Source organism: Lonchura striata, chromosome 14 (genome assembly GCF_046129695.1).
Source record: "Lonchura striata isolate bLonStr1 chromosome 14, bLonStr1.mat, whole genome shotgun sequence".
Lineage (NCBI taxonomy): Eukaryota > Metazoa > Chordata > Aves > Passeriformes > Estrildidae > Lonchura > Lonchura striata.
The window spans coordinates 9,931,059-9,955,743 of NC_134616.1; positions in this window are offsets into that span (position 1 = coordinate 9,931,059).

Sequence of the window (24,685 nt, forward strand, 5' to 3'; positions counted from 1 at the left end):
TTCCTTCCTTCCTTTTTCTTCCTTTCCTTTCCTTCCTTTCCTTCCTTTCCTTTCTTTTTTCTCTTCTTTCTCTCTTCTTTCTCTCTTTTTTCTCTCTTTCTCTTTGCCTCTTTTGCTATTAAGTGTATCAATTTTTTGACACCAACATCTAACCTCATTTGGTTTTAATCATATTTTTGGGTATATTTTGAACCTTTCTGGGTCCAATCAATTTTATTCACAGAGGCTTAGCTTCCTTTGGTCTTGTGTGTTAAACCAGTTTGTAACAAGATATTTAAGAGTTCACAAAGTACAGAATAGCCAAAAAGCTTTGATCTCCCAGGCAGACTGGGGGAAAACACAGGAAAAAAAGATACAGCTCCTGTTTCACAGACTGAGGAGGGGGATGGTCCATCTCTCCCTCACATGATGAGCCACTGTCTGTACCAGGTGGGAGCCACCTGAGTGGATTATTCATTCCTGCCCCAGATGCCTTTGTGCCACACCTCCCCTTTTTGGAGCTGTCCCTCACTGCGTTCCCCTGGGCAGGAGCACCTCTCCCACCTCAGCCCCAGCAGCAGCAGCAGGAGCTTCACTGGGCTGGGAGGGAAGGACCATGGCTGGTGGGCTCAGGCTGTCCTGGAAGAATGGCAGTCTGGGTTCTGACTTTTGTGACAAAATTATGGATAGATTTTTGTCTAGTGACTGTTTGGTGCATTTGAAATGTAAATATTCACAGTGTAGAGTGAAATTTAGGAACCACAGAAAATTGGGTCACCCCTGGGTCACTCCTTTACGAAATGACACTGTAGCTCACAGACCTAATATACATGTATATATACATATATGGACTTACATATATTAGAATATGTGTATAGTATATATTTGCTGTCATGTAGCAGGTTACTTATATGTTAATAATTTCTAACAACACAGATCTTAGATCTGGGTGGAGAATATCCAAAGTCTCTACAGTTCAGTTTTGTTTTAAGGGTTCAAATCCTTTGATTCTACATTATAAAAACAGACCTAAAATGATTCAGGAGACATCCAGTATTCCAAAGCCATGTTTTTTAATGTGACTAACAGAGTCAGCCTGTGTCCCTTGCTAAGGGACAGTGTTGTGGGTGTGCATTGCAGAGTCCTAAAGCGACATCACGATGAGTTCAGTTTCACCCTGTAATTTGCATTCAGCTATTTACAGCTGTATCTGGGTCTTTTGTGGTAATTCTTTTTTCTTTTCCAATTCTAGACCAATTGAAAGCCTTTTAATGGCAGTGAGCGCACAGCTGATCTGCCGCTTTCAAGCTGCAACTTACGTTGTGTCTCAGCAGCTTTAATTCCAGCCCCGAGGCAGGAGAAGGGCTCAGGGCCACCAGGCTGGTGAGCAGGAAGGATCTGTGCTGCTTCACGAGGAGCTGCCAGCACAGGAGCTGCAGGCAGCCCAAGCACCAGAGCCCCTGTGGGGCATGGCCAGCCCTGGCCCTGCCAGCACCCACCTGGGTGGTGGAACCTCTGGGTGGCAGAGCAGGAGAGCAGCTGGCACACGGCTCCAAGCCCCACCTGCACTCCCAGGTGCAGATTTGCCACATCAAGCTCTAGGCTGATCCTAGAGGATCAAACTGCATCACTTTGGAACTGGGATTCACCTGAGCGCTGTCTCGTTCTGGGGATCCTAAAGATGTTTGGCACTATGTAGAGTAAAAGAGAAAATCCCCACTCAAATTTCCCTTTCTGCGGGAGAGCACTGATTGGTTTTGTGCTACAAATTGTTCTTTGTTTTTAGGAAGACTTTCTGATAGCCCTGCTTGCTCAAAACCACCTGGGACTGTGAAGCTGTCACTCTTAGAGGGAGGATGGCTGACTATAAACTTTCTGTGATTCCTAAAACCAGACAAAAATTGTCAAGAAAGACACATTGCCATGTATACTGGCAATGGTCCTTCAGCTGTTTTTCACAGGCAGAAGTGAAACTGTACACGTTATGACAGGGACATAAACCATCACAAATATGTTTGTGTCAGAGGAGCTGTAGTGGGGTTCTCTTTGCCTTTTTCACTTCCTTTGTCCCTGGCCTTGGAAGTGGGACAAATGCTTCTCAAATGCTTCTGGGACAAATGCAAGTGGGACAAATGCTTCTGGGAGACTGGGGGAAGGGAAAGAAAAGACTAAGAAAGAAAGAGACAGATAAAGTGGGAAGCAGCAGTATGTGATGGATATATTTGCATATCATTTTGCATTCATGAGAACAATCATAACCTACTTATAGAATGATGACATCAAGCAAATGACATATCAGCAAATCAGTTTTAAGGCCTTTCATTTTATTTCCAAAATAAGTTCTCTGCAGTTATTTTCCTTTTTAATCTCAGACCATCCAATCTATTTACTGGGATTTATGGACTAAAATTTGGGATAGCTTTGTTTTATCTGTCATGCCAAAAATTAGATAAATAAACACAGCCTTGTTAAGTGGGACTGGAAACTGTGGGGCTAAGGAATAATGATGAGAAATATGCCTGAATGGGGGGATGGGGGGGCCCAGACTTTAATAATCTGGTTTAACCACAGAGAGTCCTGCCACTGGGGGAAACTAGTCCCCGACCCCTTCTTTTCAAATATTTCCCTACCTAATTCTGGTTCCAAAACTTTTATATATTTGAGAAAATGGGGCTTCCTTTTATTTAGGAAAATTATACAAGAAGAGCTCAATAATTTCCAGAATATATTGGGAAGAAAAGGCATTTATTTTGTCATGTACCAGCTGAGCCCTGCAAAAAAGTTCTTTTGCTAATGCAGAAAAGCCACTGATAATGCAGAAAAGGTACTCGATCCTTGCAGAAATGGTCAATAAATGTGTCATGTTTGGGGGAAACCAGTTTCAGCTGTGGCCATACTGCAGAATGGAGTGTCCCACAGTGACCCTGAGTGAGCAGCATGGCACGGGCCACCACTGGTCACTGATACTGGCCACAGCTCTCAGAAGTGCTTGTAATAATTGTCAGCAGTGCTTGGGCCATCACAGATGGGTGGCAGGGAAAGCAACCTTGGAAACCAGCTGAGGACAGCCCAGCTGAACAGCAGTCCTAGACATACATGAAACAGCACATGGGAGGGTATGGCAATGAAGGACAGGGACATATTCCAAGTTATCCATTCACTGTAGGGTTACAGAAAAGAACTTCATATCTTTTTAATGAGATTGCAAATTAGATTGCTAAAGGTAATAATGTTGTTGTAATTTACAGAGATATTTGATTCTTCAAAACTGTTGATTAAGGAATTAGAATTATATAAAATTAATGTAGTACATGCTGAGTGTATTTCAAGGCAAGGGATTTACAAGCCTCACACCAGAGCTGCAAAGAGGGGAGCAAGGGAGCTTGTGTCTGCCTGGCTCTGGTGGGGTTCAGGTGTTGCTGTGTCGCAGTTTAACACTTCTATCTGTGGTTTTGGGGAGAAAATGAAACAGTCACAGATGACATAAAATGAGAAGAAAGGTGAAGAATGAGGTAGCAAGTCACGGAGGCTGAACATTTGGGCTTTCTAGCTCAGCACAAATAAAGAGTGTTTGTTTTTGTTTGTTTGTTTCTTGGTTTGTTTGTTTAATAAGGTCAAGCATCAAGCCCTGCATCCTGGAAGTCAGGAGCCATCCTGTGTTTTCAGGACAGGGACTACTGCCCAGACAAGCAGGGATCTGTAGAACAACTGAGAGATTATGGAGAATTAAAGCTCCTTGTCCAGCACTGTGTCTTGAAGGTAAAGGTATGATCATGGTGGGACAGAGGGAGGAATTTCAGCACTGGTAAGGAGACACTCTTGTTTCTGTGTTGGATGGCACATGAGGATTTCTGAAACAGAACCTAGCAGGGTCTGAGACAGGGCTGGTACAGGGGGCCTTTCTGACCTGATAATCTATGAACTGTGCTGCATGTTTGAAATAATGCCCGGCGTGGGCGGATGAAATATGTGCCAGCTCAATCCAGATGTGCCTTGTCTTCCTGGAGCCTCTTGTTGGAGCCAGGTGCTCACTCCCACCTCCTTGCTGAGGCTTTGTGTGCTCTGGACACTAATGAGTACAGAGGCAGGGAAATAGGGATTCAGGTGATACATTTTACATTTTCCTTTTGCTCCTCTGTAGCTGCTTGGTGAGAGCTGGCTGTACCTTCAAGCGTTAGAAATATTTAAAAATCATCCCCTTTGCTCAGGGGAAAGGTGGCATAGCAAACAACTGCCATGTTCCCTGAGAGATCAATAACATCCTGCAGAAAGCTAAATCGTCCTTTATTAATCTGATGAATTAGCCTGATACAGGGAGGAAGAGATCAACAGCATGGAAAATAAATGCATGCCCTGAGGCAAAGCTTGTCAGCTATGGAAATAGAAGTGTCTTTTGTTTTATCCATAACAAATAATGTTGAAAGTTAGGCTGGAAGACCAAAGTGACTTGTGAGATTTGTTAGTGCAATGTGGATAGAGAAACTCACTTCTCTTTGAAAAGCAATTACACAATCACGCAGAGACAAGCAGTTTCCCTGCTGTGCTGCTGGATTAGAAAGCCTGAATATCTTCCTCCTTATACTTCAAGAGGGACTGATTCAGCCAAGTGCTTAGGTATATATTTCAGCTCCAGAGTCATTCCAGGGAGCTCAGCTTTAGCTTTGAAGAATCAGGATCTAGGGAAAAAGATAAAGTGAAATGTCATCGAATCATTTTGCTTATTCTATTGAAGAAGCAAAAGAGAGTTTTCATAATAAAGAACAAAAATCAGTACCCCTGACCAACTACCCTGGAGAGGCAACCCTGGCCCTGGGTTCTTCCCTTGCCCCTATGGGAACAAGTTGCACACTGCCAAGAATCATTGTGGTTTTCTCTCTGAAAATGGCATGATTCAGCCATTCCTTAGAAAATGTGATCAGCTTTTTGAAAGTTTCCACACTACCTTTGGTTGCATTGATTTGACCAAATCAGGGCTGGCTTTTTTTGAGTTTTCAAAGAGTATTCAATTTCCCAGTGTGGAGAGACTTCTATTGTAACTTAGGGATGTGGTTTGGTGGTGGACTTGGCAGTGTGGGTTAATGTTGGACCCAATGATCTTTGGGTGCTTTCCAACCTAAATGATTCTATGACTTTATGATTTGTGCCCGTTTTCTTTCAGGAGCATGGTGCAGCATCACCCAACCACGTTCTGCCTGGGCGAGAGCAACCTGAACCCAGCAGCTCTGCAGAACTGGGGCAAGTTCTTGTGGCTGCTGGAGAGTTTTGTTTCCTGCAGGTGCAGGGGCTCAGCAGGAGCTTTTGAAGACCTGCTCATTTCCCAGTAAAATAAGCATGAACACTCATTCCAGAGCCAGGATGGCTGACATGTTAACTCTCATATCATGTAGTGTCTTTGCAAGAGTGACAATTTCAGTTTTCATTTCAAATGTCCACAATTCCTATTTAAACTGTCAGAAACTGCTTGAAGAAATTTTAAGTCAGGTTTAGGATTTGAGGGCATGTCAGAATTTGCAAATGGCTGTACATGGCAATGTGAATTGATAGACATGTCTCTAAAATTGCCATTGGGGACAGTTTTTGAAGGCATGCTAGAGTAATTCTGGAAGATCTTCAAGCAGAGACCACAAGGATCATGGTGTATTTTCTTGGTGTAGAGTTAAGGGCTACATTTTCCCCACCAAACTCCACAGCCTGAACCAAAACCAAAATACACTGAGGTGTCTATGTCAATCTTCACAACTTACAATTATTTTTTTATTAGATAGAAAATTCAAATATACAAATAGTCCCTTACAGTTATTGGGTCCGTGCAAGCCACAAAAAGCAAGAGGGGAATTCTGCAGGTGCAAAACCCAATTCAAAAGATAAACTACCTCCAGTGTCATCGCTTTGCTCATTTCCCATCCCTATGGGCAAATGTGAATTTTTTCGAAACCTTTAATCTACAACACTGAATAAAGTTATGTAAATCTGGTGCAATGAAGAGGGTTTTTAAGCTGTGGTAGGTATATCATAGTCCTCTCCCATTCTGCGAAATTGCTTTACAGCCAGGCCATAATCACAATGACAGACATGCTTGATTGAGTTTTGTCTCTCTGTTAATCTATGGAGTAATTTTCAGGTGAAAATGAAGAGTTGTGTGCATCTGGGAAAGTGGGGATGCTCTGAAAAATAATCCTTTTAATACTGAGCATGGAGATTCCCTTTTGCTATGATAGGAGTGCATTTTAGGATCAGAGTCTTTGGAAGCTTCTTGTTATAACTGTAATTTATTTTTAGTGGTTTTTTCCCATAAAGTAATATTAGATATTAAAGAGCATATATTTCAGGTGATAGTGAGAAACTGAAGATTTAGGGAAGGTACTGTGAATGCGAATGCATGAGAGATGGTGAAGATGACTCATTTCTCTAATGTGCAGGGTGAAAGCTTAACTGAAAGGGTGAACAGATGAGAGGCAGAGCACAAGTGGTGTTTTATTGTCAGCTCCTGAGAAATGTAATTTCAGACTCTCAGGGGAATTCTGCCTGGGCTCTCCTGTTATAAGTACAATTTGTTGTACATGAAAGAAACTGATGATGAGGGGACGGGTGGCCTTTCACAGTGGGAGGAGGAGAGCCACACATTCCAGGCAGGGTGAACTTGCAATGGCACGTACCAAAGTAGCCAGGAAGGCTGGCTGTGTCCTTTCCTGGTAAGGATGAGCCCAGGAGAGCTACATCAAAGTGGGAGAAGGTTGTCTTGAGTCTACAATAATAGACTTGGCAGCACTCACCAGATCCCGAAGCGGTGCATGAGGTTAAATCCACCCGGTGCAGACTGGAAAGACTTTTCTCCTCTTTTTTTTGCACAAGGGGATGCACACTGCTGCCAGAACCTTGTGTGGCTGCAGTCATCCTGTGCAGCCCTGGAGCGTTCACAATGCCACTGTGAAAAGGAGATAAAAGCTCTTATCTACACAGCTCCTCTCAGATATCAAGATGACTAAGCACACGCGTTTCAAAAATGTACCCCAGCACCTCTTATTATTGATGACAGGGATGACTGGCAGCAACGAGTCAAAGTGAAAAATCAAAAGACAAGGTGAGGCAGTGGGGAGGTTGCGACTCCCTGTCACCAAGGCTGTGCCATAGTTCTTGCTGAAAGACAGCTTGCTGAAAGACAGGAAGGTCCCTGACAACAACCGGGTTCAGATGGGGCAAAGAGGTTCTGGTTGCTCCTTGTCTAATCATCATCATATGAGCTGTCCCCATCACCTGAGAAGGCTGTCCCTGGACAGGTGACAGTGTGGAGCAGTGCCAGAGCAGATGTCAAGAGGCTGAAGCAAGGAGAGGACGTGGTTCTCCTTGCACAGACCTGTTTGATTTTCCTGTTTCCCTTGGAGAAAGAAGAGGAAGAGTAGACCAAGTGAAACAAAGAGTACTTTGACATATTGACTCATTTCCATGCCCAAACCTGTGTCCTCAGGCTCCCTGCTGATTCCCCTCATCTGCACCCAATTACACACCCAGTAAGATGGTGAATACTGGGAGATCTGATCATATTTCTGGGAAAATTGATGCCAAGCCTTCCCTGGTGCCAGACCAGACTTCTGTGAGGGAAATACTTCTTGTGAACTAGGAAAGTTGGTGGGAGAAAAGAACCCAACTTCTTAAAAATCCTTTGTGGGGATCAGCATTTAAATTTAGCCATTCAGGGACTTTTGATCCAGTGTAAGTGGAAAATTGTAACCTTTGCTGAAGAGCGTGGCAAGAGGTGGCAGGTGCCCCGGATCTCGTGGGTTCGGACCCAGAGGGAGGTTTGTTTTTAGGTCTCATGTTGACTAAGTTCTCCTCTCTCATTTAGAAAGGGCAGCGTTACTGTAAGGAGGGATATTGAGATGATCGTTGCCTTGGGCCCTTCAGAAGAATTGCCACATTTTACATTAAGGGCAACCTTCCTCACACAGTACATCTCTGCAATTAATTGTCTTGACACATGATTAGTACCTAGGGGCAAGGACGGATCGTTCTGTTGATTGGGCAGGGATGCGTTATTAATTGTATAAACTGGCTTATAGTCAAAGGACACAAACCAGTGGCTGCAGTTGCTGTCACCATGGATATTTGAAAGAGCACTAGAGATTTGTGTCAGGGCAATGCTCCTTTGCCATCCCAATATGATTAAGATTCTCTCACTGAAACTCCTAAGAAATTAATCTTTAAACCTGATCCCCTGCAACACCAGGTCAGCTGGTATTTCTGGTACCATGCTGCACCCTCTCATTGTCTCTTGTTTGTTTTCTCTCATTGCCCAGACATGGAAGGTGGCTGACAGAAGAATGCAGGCAGCTTCTTCCCAACTGGCAGGGAGCAGTGTGGGATTTTGTACTTAAAAAAGGAACTATTTGACCTTGACTCATTCTGAAATGTTGTGACATCCCTTTTAGAGTTTTAATATCATTTTTTTATGCCAATAAGTCATTTTGAAAGGAAATAAGTTCATGAAGGATGTTGTAAAATTTAGCAGAAGCAAATGTCAAAAATCTCAAAATTAATAATAATGGTCATATAGTGCAATTTCTTCTCTCTGCATCCCATGTAGCTGAAGCAATTTTACAGCTGTTGTTACACTGCGCAGGATCTCTTCACAGTATTAATTGCCAGATGAGATAATACAGTTCAAGCCTTACATACTTCACTAAAAGGAATGCTAAATTTTTCACTGGTGGTTACACACTGTTCATACCAATGAGGATGCTTTGGAGAGCAGACCTGGACCTACAGGAGGCAGCCACAGATGAGTAGGAATGATGGCTCCTTCCACAGGTAAACTTGTACAGAAGCTGTGAGGTGGAGGCCAAGGGAAAGTCCGATGGCCCAAGGTGGGGGGAATATGGAAGATGTGATGAAGATGGAGCCAAATATTAAAGGTTTTTTTCAGGTCAATGCTGCGAGTTGCTCGTTGCAACACCTGCAGCATCTCTGCTGACAGGAGGCCGTTCCATGCACTGCATTTTATTCATGTTGGTTCTCTTTGTTTCCAGCTGTGTGGGCTCCGAGGGGGAGCAGCTGATGCTTGCATGCTTTCAGTCCCTCTCCCATGAGCAGTTCCCATGCTCATTTCTAAACCTGTCTTCCATCCCTGGAGCTGGTGGCTGTGCCAGTCTCTGGTGGTGCCCAGGATGGAGAGGACACTCCTGTCCTCAGCCTTGGGGTGATCCTCCTGTCCCCAAGTCCTGCCCAGGTGTGTGACAAACTGCCTGCCTGCGTGGAGCTTCACACAATGCTGCCAAAATTCCTCATCTTGACAACATCACCCTCTGCTCTCATTACTTTAGAAACAGAAATTGTCCATACCAACTTTTTAGAGTGACACCTGAAGGGAAATGCATGTTATGTCACACACTGTTATTAAGTGCCTCAGGCGCCAGCAGTCTTTTTTCCTGCCAGCATTGATTCATTAAGCAGCATACAGAAGTATAACAGTGACTGGTATTAGCTTATATCTCCCTTGCTGACCAGACTCTAATTTGTCTTCTTCGTTTTTATTTCCAGTGTTTTGCATTGTTGTAATGAAGAACAAATAGCACAGGAGAAAAAGCATCTTCAGAGCTGTAGCTTTTTGGTGTGTGCATTTCTACTAGGCCCAAGTTGTTCACAATTTTATATATTGCAAACTCAAAAAGAAAGACTTCTTGGTCTAAAAATTGTCTTGATTTAAACGGGATCTCGAATTCAGAATAAATTTCTCAAGTTTAAGCACATTCAAGAGTTGCAGGCATTGTACCTGGTAATGTACAGAGGTGTCCAGGGCCCTGGAAAGCCTATGTAGAAGCACAGGGAGGAAAAACAGATAAACCAGATAAAGAAGACAATAGCCAAAAAGGCATAATGAGAAATGCTGGACATGATACTCTCCCTTCACAGGAGAAAACCGCTCAAACGTCAAGAGCAGCCCAGTTTGGCTCAGCTGAAGCCTGGTGTGGTGCTCGAGGCTCCTGGGCTGCCTTGTGCAGAACCTGCTGAAGGCTGTGGCTCCCCATGGTTTCACAGGGCCGTGCAACACTTCACGTTTACAGTTGATCACCTTTGTGTTGTGTCAAACCTCATGGAAACAGAATTAAACTGATGTAAACCACACGATGTACAGAGGGAGGTGTGGACCGCTCGGGGCACGGGGTGGGAGATGGACTGACAGCCCCAGTGCACAGCAAGGCTGAGCAGCCAAAATGCTGCCTGGCCCTGGGTGGGTTTTTACATCTTGCTGGACATTTTTCTCAGCCAGTTGTGCGGAATTTCCTTTGTTTTGGCCTTCTCCTCTCTGTTACATCTGTGGTGATTGTGCAGGAGGAGAAGTGACAAGAAACTCGTCCAACTAGGAGCCCCAGTGCCTCAGCCCTGTACACCTTCCACAGCATGAGCACTTTCATGAATGCCTTTTTTATTTTAAAGCCACGTCCTGGGAAGCTCCGGGTTTGTTGCTGGGCTCTCAGTGCCCTGTGCCAAGCATGGCTGGGTGGCAGCAATGGCCCCTCTGCCCTCAGGGCTTGGGCCCCATAACATTTCTTTCCTTGTCCTTTCAGAAATGACCCTCCTCACTCTCTTTCTGCTCACATCCTGAATTTTTAAGTGTCTTCACCTAGTAACGACTTCAGAGTGGCTCCTGAAAAGAACCCTGAGATTAACACTGCAACAGCAGTAAAAGTGATGCACTAACCTCTAATAAAATTTAAGTGCCCTGTTAACCAAATATTTCATGTCTCAATTCAATTTAAATCCTACTATGAAATATTTGTTCTTTTGAAGTGTACAAAAAATGTTTTCAACTGATGTTGCACATTTTAAATTAATTTTTAAATTATTATAAATTATTATATTAAGGTGCACTGAAAATGAAGAGATATGTGTGGGTGCTTGGGGCAAGACCAGAGCAGACACATTCTTCAACATGAATTAATTTCTGTTATCACCTAATATGTAATCACACATCATGTGTTTTATTATTGTTAATAATTAATTTGCATGATATTAATATTTATTATTGTTCTGTCCCACAGAAGAATCCCAGGGCTCCAAACGAGGGAGCAAAATGAGCTCTGTCAAGCTCCTCATGTTCCAGCTGCAATGGGAGTGTGTGATCACGACCATCCTTGTAGGCAGAGGTGAGCTCTGTGAATCTAAAACATTGCTGAAACAAAAATGGAGAGATAGTCCTGAGGATGAGGAGGTTTCTCCAGGTCAGAGCTTCTTGCAGTGTCTCTGGTGCTCTGGGTGTGGAGGATCTCCTGTTTTATTTATTTTTGTTGTAGGCAGTAATTTTGTGGGTAGTTTTCTAGGCAAAGCAAAGGTTGTACTTTTGAAGCAAATGCACACAGCATGACCTTTATGTCTCTTGGCCACTGTCAGGCTTCACTGAGTGCTCTGCACCCTGACATTCAGTAAGGCAATAAAGAAATGAAAAGTACTAATGTAACCTTTATAAAAATAGTTGAAATGATAGTTTAATTTTTAATCTCCCACTATGGTGTTAAAATAAGCTCAATAATCTTTGGCGGTAAATTACATTCAGAAGGATTTAAATTTAAATAACATTATGGTTATGATAGTCAGCAAATTATGTCCTAAACTGCTGCTTCAAGAAAAGAAAGACACATTTAGGGTGGGATTGTTGATCGTACCAATTTTTGGATAATACTTAGGCCACTATTAATTTTTTGGTAGTTGATCTGGAACCTGAGGTACTTTTGTCTTGCACATCATGCCAGGAAATCAAGAGGATGTTGTAGATTAGCACCTCTCAGCAGCCAGGGCAGATGAGTCTTGTGTATTTGAACTGCAGCATTGTGCTTCATCATCTTTAGAAAAGACCTGCACAAAAAATAGGATCAAAAAACCTGTTTGAAGAGGAAGAAATTAAACAAAATAACATTTTAAACAAGGTTATAAAGTTGTTTGATAGTGAAAATAATTTCTTGGCTTTCATATAAAGTGACATGGTTTGCAGGGTGGTCACTGCAGATCAGGCTATAAAATCAGGCTGAGCTTGTGGCTCTGAGGAAACTGCCATAGGCTCACATATATGAATACGTGCTGGAAGCAAGTGCTGTGTGATGATTGAAGCCTGTATGTGAGATAAAAGTTAAGCAGAATTGTATATACAAGACTGTGTCTTGCATCTTACATGGAAGGATCTGAAACTATTTCCCAAACACATTTTTTTTTACCTAAAATGCTCTCTTTTTGCAGTCTGTGGTGATACAGCAATCTTTATCCATTGCCCTGGATGCAATTTTGAGTTCTGTTTTGTCTAACTGCACAAAACATACTCAGGAAGGTAAGGGACATGTGCCCAGCAATGGTTTTGTTGGACGTTTTAATTCATGAGAGATATCACTGTTCTACTTGTTCTCTTGCAAAATTAAATCCTCTCCCATGTACCAACCTTTAACTGCTGGTAGTGCTTAGACAGAGCTTGGAGAGGAACAATAAAAGAATTAGGAACTATATAGCTCCTGAGCTCTGCTCACCTTCTGCTGCCTCTCTCTCCTCAGCCTGACTGCATCTTTCACAGTGGAACATGTGGCCTGTCATGGGGCAGCACCAGGGAAGATGAACACAGTGAAAAAAATACAATATTGCCACCAGTTCAGATAGACCAGGAGCTATTATTGGAGGACTGACTTTATTTCTTACAGCTGTTGGGAGGTTTCTGTTCTTTTGAAGCTGAGGAGAGCACAGTGAAGGTGTGGGAGGTAATGTTCAGCGTGGGGAAGAGGGACAGAGGAAAAGCAGTTTGCACTACCAGGGAAAATGCACCGGAGGGAAGGAAACAAATCTTGCCTGTGGGTGATAAAAAGATCGATGCACATTATAGACTAGTGGGGGCTATTTTCTGGAGAAATGGTGATCTCTACTAGCAGGTGAGTGGGATTGCAGTGCTAAAGACTCATTGCATTGTTCCCAATGCTGCTCTAGGCTTAGGTAATTTCACACTTTCTCACTTTCTCTAGAAGAAATAATCTGCTGAACAAGTTTTACTGTATAATTTTTCAATGAATATAATTTAAAAAGGTTTCAGTAAAACAGCTCTCTACCCCTTGAAGGAAACTGAGAAGTAGGAGGTCAAAAATTAGTAATCTAGTTTCATGTTATTAGATTTCCCCTAATCAAAGCAGCAGCAAATATACTGCATTAATAGAGCACCAACTGTGTAGAACAAATGGATTATGATTTTGTTTAATGGTGTTGCTATAAATACTTTGTCTCTACCTAGCTTTGCCATTGGAAATGAAGTATGACATTTTAACACACGTAAAAAAAGCACATAATCATATCTGCATAAACTTTTAACTTTTTGTCATTGTTTGTGAATATGGGAACTTTTTAAAAAGTCTTAGTTCTTTCTCCTTGAAAATTAAGGCAGATGAGTGTGTTCCAGATGCTGAATTGGAGGGTGTTTCAAATCTATGGTTGTATTGTTACTAGCTGGACTTTAATCAAACTGGGATCATTTATATATCCTTACAAATGAAAGATGTGGCTTGTTCCAGGGGGTAAAACTGATAAGAGAGGAATGGGCTAAAAATGTGACACTCTATGAAATTATCTGGCCTCAAATATCTGGGAGTTAAGAGAAACATTTCCATTGGCTTGTAGTCAGGACATGGCTTAGTAAAGGAAAAAGCATTTTTTTTTTTCAGTGACTGTCCCAAATTTCTATGAAATGAACCATGCTATCTAGAATTAACTCATTTCTTGCCATTTATTAGTTTTTCCTTTTTTTCACTCAGTATTTTCTCAGTAGTTTTTCAGTTAAAGTATGTACTTTATGGAGAAGGTATGAAAATAGAATGCCCTAAAGTCTGCCAGGTTTATTCTATTGTCTCTTAGAAATTTTTGGTGAAAATATTGCAGGAAAAATAGTAAAGAAAGTGTTTCAACAACACAAGAAGGAAAGTATTTAATGAAGTATTTATGTAAAAAACTAATTAAATTAAACTAAAATCAGATTGTATTTTACTTTAAAGTTTGCAATACAATATCCGGGTGGGGGAAAACCCCTTCATATTTGGTGAGAAGTTCTCTAAGGTAGGAAAAGAATTCAGGTCAGAGATTTCTGCCTCCTTTATCTGTCAAACAAGAGCAGGAAATTGAAGTCTAACACCTACATTTAGCAGCACAGAATGATGTGCCCTCTATAGCCCACAGGGCTGGCACTGTTTCCTCACCTGGCACCAGTGTGGTCCCCGAGTGTCCCATTGCCATGGATTGCCCCAGAGCAGTGGGCTGGGGTCTCCTGGGAGGGCTGGGGTCTCTCTGGGGGCAGGTCATTGCAACCTGGTACTTGTAGTGGTTCCTGAGCACATTCATTCCTCTGAATGCAAAGCCTTGATGTTTTTTTTTTTTTTTTTTTTTTTTGGACAACCCTGAATGTGCTTATGAATAGTTCATAGTAAAAGCTTCCACGGAGAATATAAAAAGCAATTAAATCTTAATGGCCTGATGTTTACATTTTTTTTGAACTACAGGTTGGAAAGCCTGAGTGCAAATTGTTCCGACACAGCTAATGTTTTTACTGTGAGGGGATTTGTGATAAGTACTTGGCAAAAAAATGTATCTAACCAATCTAGTCAGTAATTTTTCCACACACGTTTTCCTTGTACCTCTAGAAGTGAGGGTTTTCAGTGGTATTTTAGGTGACAGTTCCCTCAGCAAAATTACTGTCAGTACCTGCAGATTTAAGGTCCCAGGGAGAGGGGAACATGGGCTCACACAGGCATGGAGGTCAGGATGAAAATGCTGTCCCCAAACACCCTCAGGGTACTTAGACACTATCCCCGTGCGAGCCATGATGACATACACATAAAACACGACTCAAGTACTCAAAGTACTTTCTAGTTGCTTTTAAGAAGCCAGTCCTGCAGGGGCAGCAGGCTCAGGGGAGGTTTCTACCCAGGCTGGGACTTGGGACCCGCCTAAACAGACCTGCTACCAACCTTTCATGGGCATGTTATGCCAAGTCAAGCAGCAGGTTTCAGCTCCAAATAAAACATCCCCTTTGACACGAGGGAGGATGATATTTTTGATGCTTTTAGCCTTTTCCACTCCCTACTGGCCTTTGCCATCTCAAATTTTGTTACCCACAGGCCAAGAGACACATAAAGGGAGGCAAAGGTGAGGCTTCCCTTTCAGCCTTGAAGACTGTGTGTCTTTATGCCTGACACAGTTTTATTTATCTGAAGATACAGTAGTAAGCCACCACACAATCATAGAATATCCTCAGCTGGAAGGGGCCCACTAAGATCATCGGGTCCAATTTCTGGCTTTGCAGGGAACAACACCAAAAATCACAACATGTATTTGAGAGTGTGTTCCAAATGCTTCTTGAACACTGACAGGTTTGTATCCCATGCACTCTTCCTCATCTTGTCCTTCTGGCTCACCTTGCCTGTGCCATGGAGGGCTCAGCCATGCCTGGGACGAGGCTTCCCAGCCAGCAGGGCTGCCAAGGCATGCCAGCCAAGGGGAATGGCTTCCTGCAGGCACTTGCATGAGCGTGCTGGCTCTCAGAGGAGACCCATCTGGTACAGACTGAAAGCAGTGACCCAGAGTTATGTGGATCCTTTGCATCACCCAGACTTCATCTGCTTAGCTTCTAACCTTTGAGAAACCCTCATCTGCCTCAGGGAATGGCCTTAAATGCACAGGGCTGTGACAGTGATACAAGGAGTAAGAGTCTCTTGTGGCATGTAAATGTTGTCTTGGCCAGCTCAATTTCTTTTGCTCTTTTCTCTCAGTGTATATGAGTCTGTAATCAATAGTGAAATTAAAAGGACGTGGGTTTAGTCCACCCACAGACTTTCACTGCGCTGCCTGGGGATACCAGATCTGCAGTGTTCTGCTAATCTGTGCTCAAATGCTGGGTAGTCCTTCCCTAAAGATTGCTGCTCTCCAAAAAACCCCACGTTTCCTGTTGTCTGTCAAGAGAAGTTTCACTGGCTCATGCTCTCATTTCAAGCAAGGCAGCTCTGCTGTTGATTTCAATCAGAACAGGATTGGAACTACTGTCATCTTAGAATCTGTGTATGTAGGTTATGAGCAGATGGTATTGCCTGACATTGAGTCCAATGCAGGGTTTCTGGCTTGGGCTGAAGCAAAATAACTATTGCAGTCTTTCATCAGTGAGGAAAGATAACATTTAATGAGGGCATTTTTCAGGATCTGCCATAAAAAGAACAGAACTTCAATACACATAGCTATTTTAATTTTTTAGCTATTAAAACGCATAAGCTCCACATGCACGTGTGTGTGTGTATGTGTATACACGAACACATCAGTTCTGGGTTTTTTTAGTTTTGCATTTTTTTGTACAGAAATATAATTTTCTTATTGCTGAAGTCTGTGATGTAGGCCGGAAAAGCAAGCCGTGCTCAAAATACTAAAGCAAAATTTTCCAAGAACTAGTAGTTTAACCAGAATATGTTTGTGTTTTTTCCCTTATTGAGATTGTGTTTGATTGTGCCTCGTGTGTGAAGCAAGCATGCAATGAGAGCCACAGTTAGTGTGGTAGCTACATAAAATACTCAGTGCAAGTATGTGTGTGTATTTCTCTGTGCTGAGACAAATAGAATATTACCACAATAGTTTTTGAACAACTCATGGAATGAAAAATCCCAGTGCAATGAGGGAATACCTGCTGGGCTGTACTGAACTATCTGTTCAAACAGTTAGTTTAAACTTGGTTAATACACAACCTAAATCTTAACACCTCCCATCCATATATTTTCCCTTTGTGCTGTTACAGGTAGACTTATGATTGGAATCTCAAAATATTAGAAACTCTAGCTGGACAAATAAATGTGCACAGAGTACATTTTTATTTTGCCATGAGCAAAGTTTGGTTTCAGGGGAAGCGGTTTGTGCATCACCACAAATTGATAGTATGGGATGATGAAGTGAGAACTGTTGTAAAAGAAACCTGGATTATACAATAAACTGCTCCCATTGGGATCAGCTGGTACATTCTGAATTCTGTAGTTATGAACCTTCAGCACAGTGTCATTTGCCTCACCCTACAGCTGGGTACTGGGAAGGAGAGACTTCATTACAGGCTAGAGGCTCCTAACAGGAAAACAAGTCAGGTTGTGCTGCCAGGGTGGCAGAGACTCCTGTGCTCCTTGTGTGCATCGCTGGCACCAAGAGAAACGTCTGGGCACTGTTGAAATAGATACCAGGTAAAATAAAAATACACATAAGGACTGCAAATACAACTTTGCCCTGTGAATTTTCAGAGTTCACCAAAACCTATTAGAAAAAACCAAAACATAACAATTGAGAGGTGACTTGACTCCAGGGAATAAACACTTACACAGGGGAAAAAATAGTGGTTTCAAAGAACTTTTTGACTTAGTTCTGAAAAGTGTAATGAGATCCAGTGGACAGAGTCTGGAGCCAGACACAATCAAATTGGAAACATGACCTACATTTTTAATGGTGAGTGTGCTTAGCCATTGGAACAAAGTACTCAAAAAGTGGTGGATTCTCTCCTCTTGATGGCCTCAAATCAAGACTAGGTGCCTTACTGGGAGATAAGCTTTAGTCAAAAATAGTTATGCTTTAGTCAAACACATGTTACAGGGCTTGGTATAAAGGTAATTGGGAAAATGTAATGGTCTGTGGCATCCAGGAGGTCAGGCCAGATGGTATAATGATCCCTTCTGGCCTCAAACTCAATGAATCTCAGAATGAATATAAATCCTATCATCTGGATCTGCATTTGAAATAATTGCAGCCAGAGATTAGACATGCAATTGCATATGGTTCAGAATTGATAAACTTTCCTCCCCTCCAGAACAAAGGCCCTTATTTATGCCTAATTACATGGTGCTGCTGTAATTCAGGTAAATATGCGTTAGAAACTCAGATGCCATGTCAGCAAATCAACTCTAACTTCTGTGTGCGTGTGTGTGGTGTGGAGATCTGGTTTCTAAAGCTGAATATAGACCTGCTCGCACAGGAATGTATCCAGGAGGAGCTCCTGTGTGGACTTTTGCTTCGCCCTGAGAGTGCCCTGATGTGATTTAGCCCTGTCAACTTTGAAGTTGGTTCAGCTAAATCATAAAGACATGGAGCTTCAAAGCAGCTGGGTGCCTAATGCTGATGACTGCCTGCACATTGCTGAATTTTACGGGAAAGAGTTGTTGAAAGAGTAATAGCAAAAACTAGAATGGTTCAAGCTTCTATGAGTAGATTTTCTTATACTGATATTATCACAAACAGCATCTCTGCTTGCCAATGCACATGCACTTGCAAAATAACCCGCTCCTGCATTGCTTCTGCAGAAAGATGATATAAGAAATATTAACTGGCAAAAGAAACCGCATTAAAACACAGATGACTTTTAATGTGAATTTCACCTATATTATGTAGCTTTCAATTTTAGTGTTATCTCACTCACAAAGCATTCAAAACAACTGTGCAGGTAAGCAGTGAGGCTACGCAGAGGAAATAATATTGTTAAAGTTCAGTGAAATGTCGTCATTTATGGTATTGTGGGCATTTACCTGTGCTCAGAAGACAAATGTTGATGATTTTCATTCATAAAGGTCCATAACCTTTTGCATTCTCAGTTCTTCTCCACAATGAGTTTTGACCAATGGCACCAAACATTGAATTTCCAGGTGATGAGGAAGTTTATTTTTTCAGGTTCTCAGCACCATAGGGAAATTCTTACAGTAGCTGATGTGCACCTTGAGGACTGAATATTCTGAGGTAATGAGTTTTTTCCCTTGGCTATAAATTTAATTTAAAGGGGGCAAAAGCATGGATCTGCAGCCACCCTCATAACTACCATGCTCACCATGAAATCATGTCCTCAAGTGCCATGTCCACACATTTTTTGAATACTTCCAGGGATGGTGACTCCACCACTTCCCTGGGCAATCTGTTCCAATGCTTGGCCATCCTTTCCATGTAAAATACTTTTCCTAATATCTAATTTAGTTCTCCCCTGGTGCAGCTTAAGGCCATTCCTCTCATCATGTCACTTGCTACCTGGGAGAAGAGACTGACCCTGACCTTCCATCACCCTCCTTTTGAGGAGCTGTAATAGAGCAAGAGGGTCCTCTCCTTTTCTCCAGGCTAGACATAATATGAACAATGTGTGTGTCTCAGAATATAAAGCTGGAATCCACGCCTACATCCAAACTCTATTTATTATAACCAGCTTCAATTTCTGCCCCCTTCTTCCCAAGCAGAGCACATAGAATATGATGACTAACATGGAGGCTGCGTAAATACATGATTATCTGTGAATTTCAAGCCACAAGTTCTTTGTATTTTTCTTCTGCATTGATGCCCAGAACCTTACAGCTAATTACACATTTGCTAATTGTAGCCTGCTTTTATCATCTTCTTTGATTTCAGCTCAAAAAGGAAACATGATAATGGTGACTCTGCAGATACTTTAAAATAGCCAATGTTTTTCTGAATCTCAGCATTATTATCTTATGCGAATAGCAAATATCTCTCTGCAGATACTTTTCTATACAGTTCTGAATATTTTTTCAGGTTACACTAAAAATGAAAGTGACATGAAACAGTGAAAATCATATTTAAATTAGATGTGTTTTAATGTGGCATTTTACCAATTAGGTATTTTGTCAAAAACTTTACAAAAGCTTCTGATTTTAAAGGTGCTTTTTCCATACTTCTACAGGGATGGCATTTATGGTAATACTTGTATCAGCAAAACTACCAATGCAGGTAGTTTGCTTTTTGCCTTGCTTTATAGCCCTTTATATAAGACCTTCCTATAACAGTTCTGCAGTAGCATTAATTTCATAAAGGTCTCAAAGGTCATTCTTATTTTCAGTCAAATATCAATAAATGAGAATTTTAATGATGCTCTTGCATTAGTGTTATAATATTCAGAATTGTTATAAAATTCAACAATGTATGAAAATGTCATTGCTAGGGATGAATGAAGCAGCTCTGAAAATGAAAATCAGCCCAAATCTTTCAAAAGGTGTTAAAAAAACTTCAGGTAATTTCATATTCTCTCTCCCTTCTGCCACTTCTCAGGTACTTCTACAAGTTCCGGCACCTGAAATATCATCATAATTGATTTTTCTAGACAAAGGAAGTGCTTACAGCTAATTATCTAAACTTAAGTACAGCATTTGGTACAGTGCCATGTGGGAAATTATTACCTAAAAGGGGAGATAAAAACAGAAATCAAAAAGTGAATAAGAATGTGAGGGTAGGAGGAGATCAGGACTGATGGAAGGTAGTAAGGCTTCTCAAACATCAGTCTTGGGCCTAGTAATATTTAACATTTTTAATTAATGATGATCCCATAAAAAAGTAAGCGTGTGTTAATGGAATTTACCAGTGGCATAAGGGAGGCAGGCACTGTCACTGCAAAGATGAATAACACTCTCATTTAGGAAGAACTGAGTGACCTTGAGAGTAGGAGAAATCAGCCAAAATTCAGAAGGGTTTGACTGCCAGTTTAGGCATCTGGGTTGTGTTATTCAGGTTTCTACTATACCTGCATTCTCACAGATACTAAGGAAGGGAAAACACAGACCATACAAATCTGGGTATTTTTGCCAGGGTAATGAAACACCTGTAATGGTGTATGAGGCAAGTGTTAGAAATCGGCCAGGATGGTGCACACAATTCACAAATTATTTGCTTCAGTTTTGGGAAACTATGGAAAAAGATGATTAGGGTGACCATGGAAAGGAGAGACTGCAGTGCAGAGGAATTTGGTAAAATGAATGCTGAGAGAGGCCACTATAAATACCGCATGGGCATAAGCTCTAGGAAGAGAAAACATCTATTTAAACTGAAGGACAACATTGGCACAAGAACAAATGAGCATAAATTGGTCATGAATAAATTTTTAGGATAGGAACTGGAAGCAGGTTTCCAAACAACAGAATAGCAATGTTCTGCAATTGCTTTCCAGTGAGAACAGTGGAAATAACAACAACAAATCCCAAGCTACTTTTAAGATGGACTTAAATGAGTTTCTGAAGGGTATTATATGATGTGTTTGGCTAAGATAGCAGAGAAGTAGACTTGATGACGCAAGAGATCTATGCAGTCCTATCTGTCTGAGCCTGTTTTTCATGACCAAATATTTCAGAGCACTTTTAAGTACTTCATTTCCTTCATGTATTTTTTAGATAATTTTTTATAGCATACTGCAGTGACTGCTAGCTGGACTGATTTAGGAAAGGCACAAAACAGTGGTGCCTAAAATATGCCGAATACTCTCCAAACAAAACAAGTGTGCAGTGTCCTACAGGGCAGTGCTTGGGTGCTTAAAGAAATCACCATTTTCTGTGAAGGTGATGGGGACATAATCCCAACAGGAGCAGCACCCCTTTGAGCCTCAATTCTCTTTCATTTCCCTATGCTCCCAACCTGCTGCTCTATTTTGCCTTCTCAGCCCCATGGCATAGATGCAGCAGTGTGAAATAGGATGGCAAACAATGCTTTAGATCCACAAGATAAAATGGATAAAACCTGGAGCATTCAGTATGAGCCTGACTGGATGCCAAACTGCAGTGAAGATGGCTTGTTTGGGGGTATTCCTCTACCCTCACAAGTGTGGTACAGAGGTGTGTTAGCATGTCATGGTGTATCTTCTTTCAGCCCAAGAAGCCCCTATGTCCTTTGGTTTGGTTTATCCTGCTTGGTGCTGTTATGGTCTGGTTTTACAGTTATTAGAAAAGCCTCTGCCTGAATTAAGGTGCAAATGAGACCATACGCCAAAGTCAATAGTATGGATTTTATTTAATAGTAAATATAAGGGAGAGAGAGAGTGTGAGAGAGAGTGAAAGAAATAGAAAGAAATAGAAAAGGTGTGGGGGGAGGGGGGGGGGCAAGAGAAAGAGAGTGACAGAGACAGAATAAAGACAATACCACCACTCCATGGATCCCAGCGATGTTTCTTTGATCCTCTCCAGCTGGTCTTCTTGGTGGTGAGGGTCCCTTGAAAAGCACAGAATCCAATTAAATAATATGTGCTCAGGCCAGGTGGGAATGCCCAGGTACCTCCCCCCTGGGTGGGGGACAGTTTGATGGTGTCTCACAACAGGTCTGTAGCATCACTTTGTGTCCCATGCAATGCTGTGGTGCCAGGCCTCAGGAATGAGTCTGGGGAGCACTTTGGGGGGGGTCTTTGATGGATTATGACACCCCCCTCAGCTGCCTCCCATGTGGATGTCCCACGCATGTGGCCTGTGGGGCTGGGGATTTCACAGCTGGGCCTCTTTGTTCAGTGCCTCTGACCAGAGTTTATGCCATGCACAAAAAGCCTCCTCCCCAGCCCTCAGTTGTGGGAGGGTCTGTGCAAACCTGGCCTCTGTAAGCTGTGGTCTCCCCCACCCCAAACATGGCCAGAGGCGATTTTCAATGCAGCTTCTGAGTTTGGCTTTCTTGTGGATTCATTCTTCTCCCTCAGCCTGAGATTATTGAACAATAGTGTCCCCTTTATGTTATCTATATGGCTTACCTCAGGGTCCAAAGTTACAGTCAGGCATCTTTAGGGAGGGGTGGGCTTCTGTGCTTGTAGCTTCTTTGTACAGTTTTTGCTATAATGGGCAAAACTGCTTCATAACAATGTTTAAGGCATGAACCATTTCAGTCCCTGACAGGTACCTCAATGTTACTGTCCCTTGTTCCCAAACACAGGATTTCCAGGATTTCTTAAAAGCTGCAATTCCCCTAGTCAGTGGGGCCGTAAAGGGACTTGTATGGAAGCCTGGGGTTGAGATTCAGTAGCTGGACTTTTATAGATTTCTTAACCAGACTAGCAAAGTTGTGTGTTTACAGCTGTTTTACAGTAATAGATGCTTCTTCATCCAAGTGCTGGAGAATGCAGGTTGGCTGGGTGAGGCGGTGACTCCACATTAGCAGAGGAACTCACAGTGAAAAGTTTTATGATTTTCTTTAGTTGAAATCTAATGAGTGGGACAATTAAATTTGCAGAATTAAATAATTCTGGCTGGTTTTCCTCTCCAGCTAATTACACACATACTTTTTCTGAAATCAGCTATTAATATTGAGAATAGGTTAAGAAATGGGAAAGTTGGATGAAATCCCCAAGAGCACAGGTAGTTTGGAAATAGGCAGCAGCTTTACAGCTTGTTGCTGTCCACATTAATCAGATTTGCAGTAGGCAGCAGCTACTTTATGTGCAAATACTTTAACAACTGGTTTAAAAACACCAAGCAGGATGTCTGAGTCCCCAGATTCACGTAAAGGGGGTAATGAATACCTGCATAATGAGATAGAAAGACCATAAACTCGGTGGTGGGAGTTTTCAGTCTCTCTTCAGCTGACATTTCTGCAGCTTTCTCAGCCTCTCAGTGCCAGCCAAGGAGGCAGTCACTTGCCAAGGTCTCCCTGTGGGGAAAGAGGCTCTTGGTCTTCAAACGCTGCAGCTTTGCCATCAGTGACTTTGTGCAGTGCCCCATGCACGAGCTACCCTGTGACTCTGGGATCAGAAATACCCATCCCTCAAAAGGAAAAACTAAAGCTAGTTTGAAAAAAAATATTTCCAAGGAAAAACTATATTGAAGATCAAAAAGTAAAGACATTGCACTGTTAAATGGTTGAGAGAAAAGACTTTGATTGAAGTTTAAAAAGAGCGGCCATTATTTTTGCTATTTTTAAATTTCATTTCTCTTCCTGAACTGTGTCTATTTTAAAAGCTATTTTTTCATGTATCCTTAACTTCAACAAGGACACAGCATCTGCGAGCACCTGGATGAGATTATTTCATTCTGTCCTGTCCTGCTACTAAACTCAATTTAAAAGCAATCAATCATAACCACAACCTATACTTATTGCTATATTTAAGTGACTTCTTGCTCACACACACAGGTGTGGGAAGGTGGCTCTTCAAGAGAGGGTGCCAGCCTCATGCCAGGGAAGAATTTAGCCCTGAGCTTGCTGCAGGCCCATGGAAATATGCTCAGTTCTTCCATGGGTGGAAATATCTGTGGGGTGGAAACATCTGTGGGGCACATTAAAGCACATTGACAGCTTGTTTGCAAACAGCTGTGCATGTGCGTGTGGGAGCATTCAGTTGGCAAGTACTGAGGAATTGTCTTCAGTCACAGCAGGTGAAGAGAAATGGCTCTTTCAGACATGGCTCGGGATTTTGGATGCCAGTTCATGCCCCACATGAAGGCAGCATTGGCACCAGTGGCATCTGGGAAGATGTGAGGGGTCTCCTTGTGTGTGCAAAGAGAAGTGACCACCGTGACATTAACAGTGCTTAAACAGCACCAAAGCCTTTGAAAGCAGCCCCCGAGGTGAATCAGCCGGGGCTGGTGTCTGTGGCACCGCGGCAGCTGGTGCGGAGCTGGGGCTGTGCTGGCACCTGCAGCTCTGGTGAGACAGCGAGCTCAGCTGACTTCCTCTAGCCTCATCCCCGGGGACTGTAAAAACAAGAGGTTAAAAAACCCGAAACAAACCCTCCTTGGAGTAACAATCCTCTCGGGTTAGCAGCAGGAGAGGGAAGCGCCTGGCGCAGCCGCTGGCAGCAGCGCCCGGTCCTGCCCTCGCCGTCCCAGCCACGGCCCCGGCCATCGCGCCTCAGCGGCGCCGTCCCGCCGAGCAGCGCCACATGGCCAGAGTGGGTGTGAATGACACCTCCGAGGCGAGCTCTGAGGGCGCGAGAGCCGTGCAGCCTACGCAAAAGGAA